A 9,431-nucleotide genomic window follows, 5' to 3' on the forward strand; every position below is an offset into this window, starting at 1 on the left:
ATTTAACTTTAACACAGCTAATTTTAAATGATAATTTTTTGGTACATTCATTATTATTATAAATTATATTTAACATGTTAGTACTTGAGATTATTTTCTCAACATTTAAAATTTTGATGCTAGTATATTTTATTAATGGTATTAGGATTAAAAAAACTAAAAAAAATACGTATAAAAGTAAGGGATTAAAATAATTTTTTTATGTCAAATTAAACAACAAAACATACACTACTTAAGTGACAATTAACAAATAGTTTGCAATAAGGTGTGTGTCTATTGAGGTATTAGATTGGCTTTGCGGCATTCCAGGGAAGACCATGAGCATAACGTCTAAATTAAAGTCATGGCAATAATCATAAACCACCCATTTTTGCTGCACTTGTTGCATCTTCATCTTATTCTTCGGATCTATGTCTTTGGTCTGTTTGGCTACGCCGAATCCCCGGCACGATGGCTCCGGGCTCACCGTGCAGGCCTAAGCAGTGAAGTTCCGGAACGACGCAACGAACGGAGCATTGGACATGTCGATCTTCACCTGCCCCCACCTGGTAGCCCATGAGTCTCCATTCCAAAGAGTTCCAAAAACCTTCATGGGTTGCCTTGTAGGGAAATGCACTCCAATCTGTGATAAGCATAAGCTCAAGAGGAGAGCTCAATCCCAAAAGACTAGCCTATTAGGAGGGAGAGCCCCTTGAACTTATAAACTCCACAACACTTGTGAGATTTCTTAATGTGGGACTCATAACAGAGCACCCCTCTCGAGAGCCGATGTCTCCGGCAGCTCTACTCTACGGCACTTCACTCAGTCTTCTTACTTGTCAGAACCCTCCGCAGGTAGCCCTTTTCGGTTGGCCGACTTTTACTGAAAGTACCAATGTGATGAGCATAAGCCCAAAAAGAGAACCCATCCCAAAAGACTAGCCTATTAGAAGAGAGAGCCCATTGAACTTATAATACCCAGGTACAAGCTCAACAGATACGTAATGACTGGAAACAGGGAATGAGAAGGGAAAACACCAGAGAAGGAGCAGAATATTCAGAGAGAATAAGAGACCTAGAAAGAGAGAAATCAGAGATCAATCACATATTCCACACCCTCCTCTCTTTCCTCTAACAACTTATATTCCTCACTCTGCCTGAGTTTCCACGTGAGTCTTTTCTCACGGGTGCTGCGACGCGGACCTTCATCTGCATGTTCCTTGTTTGACTCATGGGCTTATGCTCATCATACAATCTCATGCCTGTTTCACATCACTCTTATGGAAGTATTATCCACAAGTATTCTGCATTCAAATTCAATTCAAAAATTATGCAGTTGCACATGAAAATCCAAACACACCCAAATTCGTTACGTAGAATGGAAGGAAGAAGGAATGATCAGTATACTTCCTCCGGCTTTAAATATAAGAGTTTATTACGGTATTTGTTTTGGTCCTAAATTTAAAATTTCAATATTTATAGTTTCTCAAATTTATAATTTTTTCCAAACAATCTTAATAATTACACATGTAAAGAGCAAGGTTTTCATTAATGGGGTGGTTTTTAATACAAAATGATTAGAGAATTGACTCCTATTATTAACAAGTCATCAATAATATGGCTAAAGCATAAAAGTTCCCCAAATTTAAAACCATGTACAAATAACTTCTTTATCCTTTACAACTTGATGATTAATCTCAAACTAATCAATTTTACACCTCTTAAACTTTATTTTTATATGCATATACAATCTAAACAAACTTTGAGTTATACGCAATACCCGTTAAATGATCATTTGCAAATAATTAAACAATAAACAAAATTAATAATGTCAAGTTATTTGCATAAATATAAATGTTCGGGAAAGTTTATTGTAAAGTTTCAAAGATTAATAGTGTTATTTACGCATGGCATAAAACTCTATGCAATGTTTGAAAGTTACCCTATTCTGATGGACATGGGAGCAGTAATAATGTAACTTACATGATACGTTGAGAGTTCCAATCAATAGAGTAAGTGTGGAAGTCCTCAGTGGGATCAAATCAAAGGTAGAGTTGCATTTCTGGACCACCTTCGCCACATGCAAAAATATTAGTGGACATCAGATAAGGATCTCCCGACAAGTTTCCTAGGAACTATGTGTCTATCTCGCCGTGGTGTGGCCCCTCCGAGCTTAACTTCGTACATTACACATGCACACAACATTAATCACACCAAAATTAATTAACCTCCCAAACCAATCCCAATCCATAAAACATATAGGCGCATACATATACATACATACATAAACATCTTCATGTTACGAAGTAAAACATCGTATCATTATAATTATGCATACATAAAAAGCAGTGACGGTTCCTGCTGAGTTTCCTGGGACGAGTTTGATTTGCACATCAAATCTTCCGAACAAAAACTCACTCTTGGAAACGACATCGAAGCCAGAATATTGATCCAACGTTTGGAATAAGCTTTTGCCTTCATCTTCGATTCTGGCTCTATTCTCTCCGAAAAGAGTGTCAAAATATTCTCTGAAATTCCCATCCACACCAATACTCGTACCAACAAACGCTAGAAACACACAAACAAAAACAAGATTGGAACTACAAGACAACATGGATGAAGATAAATCTCTTGTCCTTTAGATGAAGTGAAGGTTTCAGATTGCTTCGCAGGAACATAACAACAACAACGTTCTTGTTGGGGTGAGATTAATAATGTGAATGTTATAGATCGATGGGGATGTAAGTTTGTTACCAGAAGCTGTTGTGAACACAACGGCCACATGGCTTAGGGTGATTGATTGGGATCATTATGATGATGATAATATTTTCTGTCACAAACTGAATATCATCTAAGCCTTAGACTTTTACTTTTCTGGGAAAAATTAATTGGAGACAGATGGACGAAAAGGAGAATCAGTTTTGATCGATGGATGATAAGAAGAATAATGGTTAGGAAGCTAGGTCAATGGATACGGATGTGTTTTTGGAATTTGAGGTTGAACGATAGTCAAAGAGCTGAATTTGGGATTGTTTTATTCTAATACTAGGAATCCTAAAAATATACGAAGACTGGACCAGAAACTTAACCCCTCCATATTCTAAGGATACTGTCTTTTTTTTTTTTGGTAACAGGATAAGAATTTAGGTGCCTTGGATAAACGCAAATTCAAAACTCAAAAGAATGTTTGGAGAAGTAATTGCAGAATACCTATCAATGAGATTCTGACATTCGCAATGAAATTTATACTCTTATGAGCTATTCTTTTTTGGCCCGATATACTCTTCTGAGCTATTAATCGTACTTTTATCAATTAGATTAATCTTTATTCGCTATTTTATAAACATATTTGGTGCTACTTTAATATGTGTTAGATTATTTTTTCAAAAAAAAATTCAGAGGTTTGAACTCTTGACCATTGTATATTTATATCTACACCTCACCTCACTCTGACCACTTGAGTTAACCCCACGTAGCATGCGTCAGATCATGTGGAGGTATCTTTTTAATGCGTATAAATGTTATTTGATTTCACGAATTTGGACCCCTGAATTGAGGCTTTCGCAGGTGAAACAATTAATTGATAGATATTAATCACCATATATATCATGATATCTAATAGTGTTGAGGGGATCATTGCTGTTAAACTCAAGAGTTGACTTTCCGAGTTTAATATTTTAACATTTTCAGCTTATAAAGTTATCTCGACTTGCTCTTAAACTCATGATAATTATAAACTAGGTTAAACTTAAGAGTTTGCTTACTAAGTTTACTGTTTTTATGTTTTCAGCTTATAAAATCGTGTCACCTTACACTTAAATTCGTGTTAATTTTTTAATTTGGTTATGTTTAATAACTTTATATATATATATAGAATTTGTAAAAAATTTTTGTTAAATATGGCATATTGTGAACGTTAATAAATTTAATTTCAATTATTTGGATTTAAAACATATTTAAATAATATTGTTGTTATTTTTTATATTTTAATTATTTAATTACCTATTTTTAATACTAATTTATTAATAAAAGTAAATTTTTACAAGTTTATGATTTGAGTTTATAATTTGAGTTCACATATTTATCATAAGTGTATTTAAACTCATGAATTTGATAACTTTGGAGGGAATTACAAATTTATTTTTTTAAAAAAAATAAATAAAGATCTTTATCTCAACACTATTAGAGGGCATCTAATAGTTAATATCCGTAATTGAGACTTAAATGAGAAAGCTCAACTAAAGGGTTCCAATCCTCATTTCACATGGTACTTTTGGCTGAAATTATCTCGCATAATCTATACCTCTTATGGCTGGCAATTGATATTTAAAAAGAAATTGATAGGAGTTTTTTTGTTGGCCAAAGATAAGAGTACTGTTATAATATTTAAACAAACATTTACCATATTTATTAAGGCTATAATTTTACTTCAAATGGGATAAGTGTGTTCTATTTTAATTATTACCTTAGAATAAAAACAGTACTCTTATCTTATTAGAAAAATAGGCACTAATAATAAGAAAAAGGATATCAGTATTACTATTAGTATTAATAAATTTTATAATATTTGACCAAACTATTCTTAACATTTTAGGTATTAACATTATGAACTATATAATCTCTGGTCCTAATTATAAAATCTTGTTTATAGTTTATAAATGATATCTTATAATTAAGACTGAAAGTAGTATATAAATCTTAAGTATGCTTTATTGTTGTCTTCAAGATTTGGTTTTATTTTAATACCAGTATTAATTATCTGTCATGTGAGCTCATTAATTATACACACTAGCTGTTTCCGTGGCTTGCTCTCCTTTTCACTATAAACAATACACTTTTTCTGTTATATAAATGGAAGCACCTTGAAATGGGACCCAATTTCGGTGCTAAGCAAGACGGTGAGCACTGAGAGCTCATCATTTATGCGCACCGTTTTAACAAAGTCAAGGACGAGTTCCCTCTATTTAATTGCCATGCGACGTCGTTCTCTGAGATAAAGTCAACGAAGTTCCCTCCATTCAAGGCAAGTTCTATTTTTTTCTATTTTAATAATATGCAAGTTCCAAATTTTCGCTTCTCTTCCTCATCGAAGAAAAATACCAGGGCCAGTCTTCGATCGAAGTCCCCTGGGGAAAGCTCGAATGTTTCAACAGAAACCTCCTCCGCTGTTGTTTAAGGGCAGGTTTGGTTTGGATACCAACTCTCCTTTTCAGGAGGCAGCCATTAAAAAAAAAAAAGGGATATTTTCTCAATCAAAAAGCAAGTCTCAATCTGCCGCAAAGCACAATCACGGGATGTTATCGTCTCGGACTTTCTGCAGCTCTTAGACTTTTACTTTTGATCTTTTTAAAGTAGCTGCTTCGGTTAGTCCTGTTTTTTTCTAGTGTAGTGAACCTTTAAATCTGTATCTCTATTTAATTAATGCATTTTGCCTTTTCATTAAAAAAAAAAAGGAAAAATACCAATGGCGACTGTCTCAGCAGAAGCAGAAGCTAAATTAAAAAAAAACAAATGTCTCTAAAAGATCAAGGCAATGAATTTTTCAAGTCAGAGAAGTCAAAGTCGCAGCACTTTACACCCCAACTATCAAGCAAGATCCTTCAAAACCTACTCTTTATAGGCACCTCCTGAAGCATCTTGCTGAGATTATTGATCAGGTGTTTACCTGCGCATGAAGATGATGCCGAAGAAGAAGGGGAACGAAGAGAGAGGATTGAAATCGCCCACACCTTCAGCATTTTATATCGCTCATCATCCAACGGTCAAGATCAATTCGAACTTTAATGACACGGTGCGTTGCGGTGATGAGCTCCTTGTGCTTATCAAGCCGCTTCGCACTGAAACTCGTTCCCTTGAAATGGTGATGAAGCCCTGATATTTTTCGCCGTGTCACATATTATGCTAAATGAATAATCTGTGATTTATGAATAGTATAACTTGTTATAAATTAAAATAAAATTAAAAATTTGTATTTAAATTAGATCTTACTAATATGTAATTAAGCTATTCACTACATATGAAAATTAAGAAAAACAATGATTAAACATAACCTGTATGAGCAACAAAAAATATGAGAACAATCTTTTACGTCGGCCAACAATTGAGCCATCATTAGGTTATGTTATTTATAGTGTTACGTTACCCAGTAATGGAAGATAATTGACTTGGTTTTTCAACGATATTATATATGTCTACTTGTCTTTGTATTTAAGGAGGTTCATTTTGCCAGAATTAATTTCTCTTAATATTAAAATCTCTGGTCAAACTTGGTCTTATATATCCAAACTAAATTATCATTTCCACGCAAGAAAACAAAATCATGATCCAATAAACATTCATAGACTTACACATTTATTTATCATTGACTTTACCAAAAAAATAATGTTGACTAAATCCTCGTCTCTGTTTTTAATGTGGACAACAAATATAGATCAATTCGAACTAACTACCATGGACCATCACACCCATGTTATTATTGCCACTTGTCATAAATAAACAATCTAGACCGACCGATAAAGTTAACGACTAAAATTGATCTGAACAATTCCCTAAATCTAAGAAATACATATAATTCAAAGTTGTGAAGGAGTAGTGAGGGAGATCTTGGGGCAGATTTTGATGGGCAATCCAAGAGAAGGGGATCTAAAGTGATAGGCTCATGAGGATGAAGTAAGGACCAATCAAAGCGAGTGACAACATAATGGAGAAATATGAGAATATTGAGCTTAGCCAGTTGGTAACCAGCACAAAGTCTTGGTCCTCCTCCAAATGGAACAAATGCATATGGTGGTATTTTTGTTGCCTCATCCTCCTCAAACCTCCTCGGCTTGAACCTCGTTGCATCCTTAAAATACTCTTCATTGTAGTGTGTCCCGTATTCTGTCCATAGCACCTGTAATTTGCAAAATCACCATTTAATATTAATAAGCTAAGCCTTTTCTCTCTTATCAAGAGTAACCACACCACTTAGCTACAAATGCAGTTAATCTATATATAATATGCTCTCTTCAGTCTCATCATATATAAGACGCTTTTTAACTAATCGATCATAAGAATTAAGAAATGTGATGAAACTGGTGTTTGGATTAGCTTGTTAGAAGTAATGTTAGATATGCGAGATAAATATATGAAAAAAAAAAGAGAGAAAAATCTCAAAAAAGTGATAGTTGAATTTCAAAATTCTAAATCAGTATTCGTTTCTACACTCATAAAGAAAATGACTACATTCAAAGAGCAAATGATAACGCATTTTTGTAGTAATTCTTGATTTGAAATTTTGAAATTCAGTAGTCATTTTTTTGGGATTTTCCCAAAAAAAAATTGTCTTAACTTGCATAAAAATATTTTTTTAAGTGTTTTTGGGATTTCCCAAACTCCCCCCAAACTTAGTTAATTAAGTGTCTTAATTCTTCAAACATTCCTGAATTACTCTTAATTGAGGGTGTATATGAATTAGTAGTAAAAATAATAAAATTTAATTAAAATTAAATTTATAGCACTTCCTTCAATCCTATATATACGTAACATTTTGCCACATAGGGTTAATTTTATGTATAAGCAATACTTAGTGTTTTTTCTAAAAGTTGAATGCACTTTCTCCATTTTAAACTCCAATTAACTACATGTCTCACTTATTTTCCCCCCACTCTTTCTGTTTCAGGTCTTATCTCTTCCCACTCAATATCTTTCACCCCATATCAATAAGGAGATATTTTTGAGGAAAAAATTACATATATTTATTATTTTTTTAACTGATTTTTTATTATATAATTGGTTATTTATAATTTATTTATATCAATGGAGGGAGTATCATATATGAGATTTTGCGCAATATATATATATATATATATATATATATATATGGTGTCTCACACTGTAATAAATGAGGAAGAGAGAAATAAATAAAGAAGTTGACCTTCCATCCTTTGGGTATTGTGAAGCCTTCATAATCAATATCAGCAATTGTCTTCCTGAAGGAGCCGAAGATAGGAGGGTGCAATCTCATGCTTTCTCTCGCAACGTGCCATGAATATTTCATCTGCTTTACGTCTTCCACTGTCAACTTCTCACCCCTCCTTTTCTTCTTCCTTCATGTTCTGCAAATTAATATTATATATATATATATATATCTGATCTATATGTATTTGATACATTCATTGAAAATCAAGATATATATAGATCAAGTAACTGAACAATGTAATCAAAATGCCTTGAAGAAGCTTGGTGTAGCAGTCAGGGTGGTGAGCAAGCATCTTGAAGGTCATAGCAATGGCGAAAGAAGTTGTATCGTGAGCTGCAAAAACTAGCAGAACCATATTGTCGACGGCTTCTTGTTCAGTGATCTCTCCTTTAATGATCCCACAAACAAGTTTCCTTAGAAGCATCCCTTCTTCTTTCTTCAACCTTCCTTGCATTATCTCCTTCTTCTTCTTCCTCACGACATTCCCCAGCATCTTCTCGATCTCATCCCTCGCCTTCTTCGCTCTCCAAAACCTAGAACCAGGAACTTTAACTGCTGGTGAGAACACTCCCTCTCTAAACCCTCTCGAACGTGTTCAGCATCTCTGAATCCACCTTCATCCCCATTAAACACTCGAACACTGTTGAAAGTAAGAATTTTGGCTGATCTGTACAGGTGAATCGTTTCTCGGCCATGCCAATCTCTGGAAATATGAAGCTGAACTGAGCTGCACATCTTTGAAACCAGCATTTTAAGGCCAGAATGGGCAAGGCTTGAGACTATAACCCCACGAAGGAATCGGTGCCTTTCGCCGTCTTTCTCCATGATTGAGTCCTTCCCCATGAGCTGAACTGAAGACGAAGGCCAGGAGCTTTTCACCAGCTTGAACTTATTCGACAGGAAGAACTTGTTGGCCTCTGATCCATTCACTATCACAGTTGGTGACCCCATGAGCCTTGTTTTGAAGATCTTTCCATGTTTCAGAATCCGAGGCTGCACGAAGTCCTCGAACAACTTGTTTCTTTTCTGTGCATTGAAATACTCCATGGTTTCTCCGATCCACAGGGACCCCATTTCACCTGGTGGCAGCTTCTTTTTCTTTCTGATATGGCTTTGCTTTTGCATCAAGAAACCGAAAGAAGCAAATGCAATTAAGAGGAGGAAGAAGAAGCCCCACATGAGATCCGTGGACATTGGTAGTGAAGTTGTGAGGATCAAGGATTTCGAAAATGCTGAACTCATTTATTTCCTTTTGGCTGTCTTGAGGGATATATGTGCTGCTTCACATATTTATAGGGAATTTAATTGGTTTATTTAATTATTGTGTAAGAAGAAGAACAACAACAAATGGTCAAACCAAGTTGATTCTTATCACAAGGTCAACCGTTTCTTAAAGTCACAAACCGTCCTAGAGTATAAAATTTGAACGAGACGGTGGAGTTGTCTATAAGAAATATCTTAGGCCCCATTTGGTATACATGTGGAATCCAAG

The 9,431-nt window shown here is 34.5% G+C and overlaps 2 pseudogenes; both read right to left on the reverse strand.

Moving 5' to 3' along the window:
* Window positions 1-284: 284 nt before the first annotated feature.
* On the reverse strand, window positions 285-5,717 carry LOC114748067 (xyloglucan endotransglucosylase/hydrolase 2-like; annotated as a pseudogene).
* An 834-nt stretch (window positions 5,718-6,551) lies between these two features.
* On the reverse strand, window positions 6,552-9,133 carry LOC114748068 (taxadiene 5-alpha hydroxylase-like; annotated as a pseudogene).
* Window positions 9,134-9,431: the final 298 nt, after the last annotated feature.

This window comes from Neltuma alba, unplaced genomic scaffold (assembly GCF_004799145.2).
Source record: "Neltuma alba isolate B1F8T4 unplaced genomic scaffold, ASM479914v2 tig00005602_pilon, whole genome shotgun sequence".
NCBI lineage: Eukaryota > Viridiplantae > Streptophyta > Magnoliopsida > Fabales > Fabaceae > Neltuma > Neltuma alba.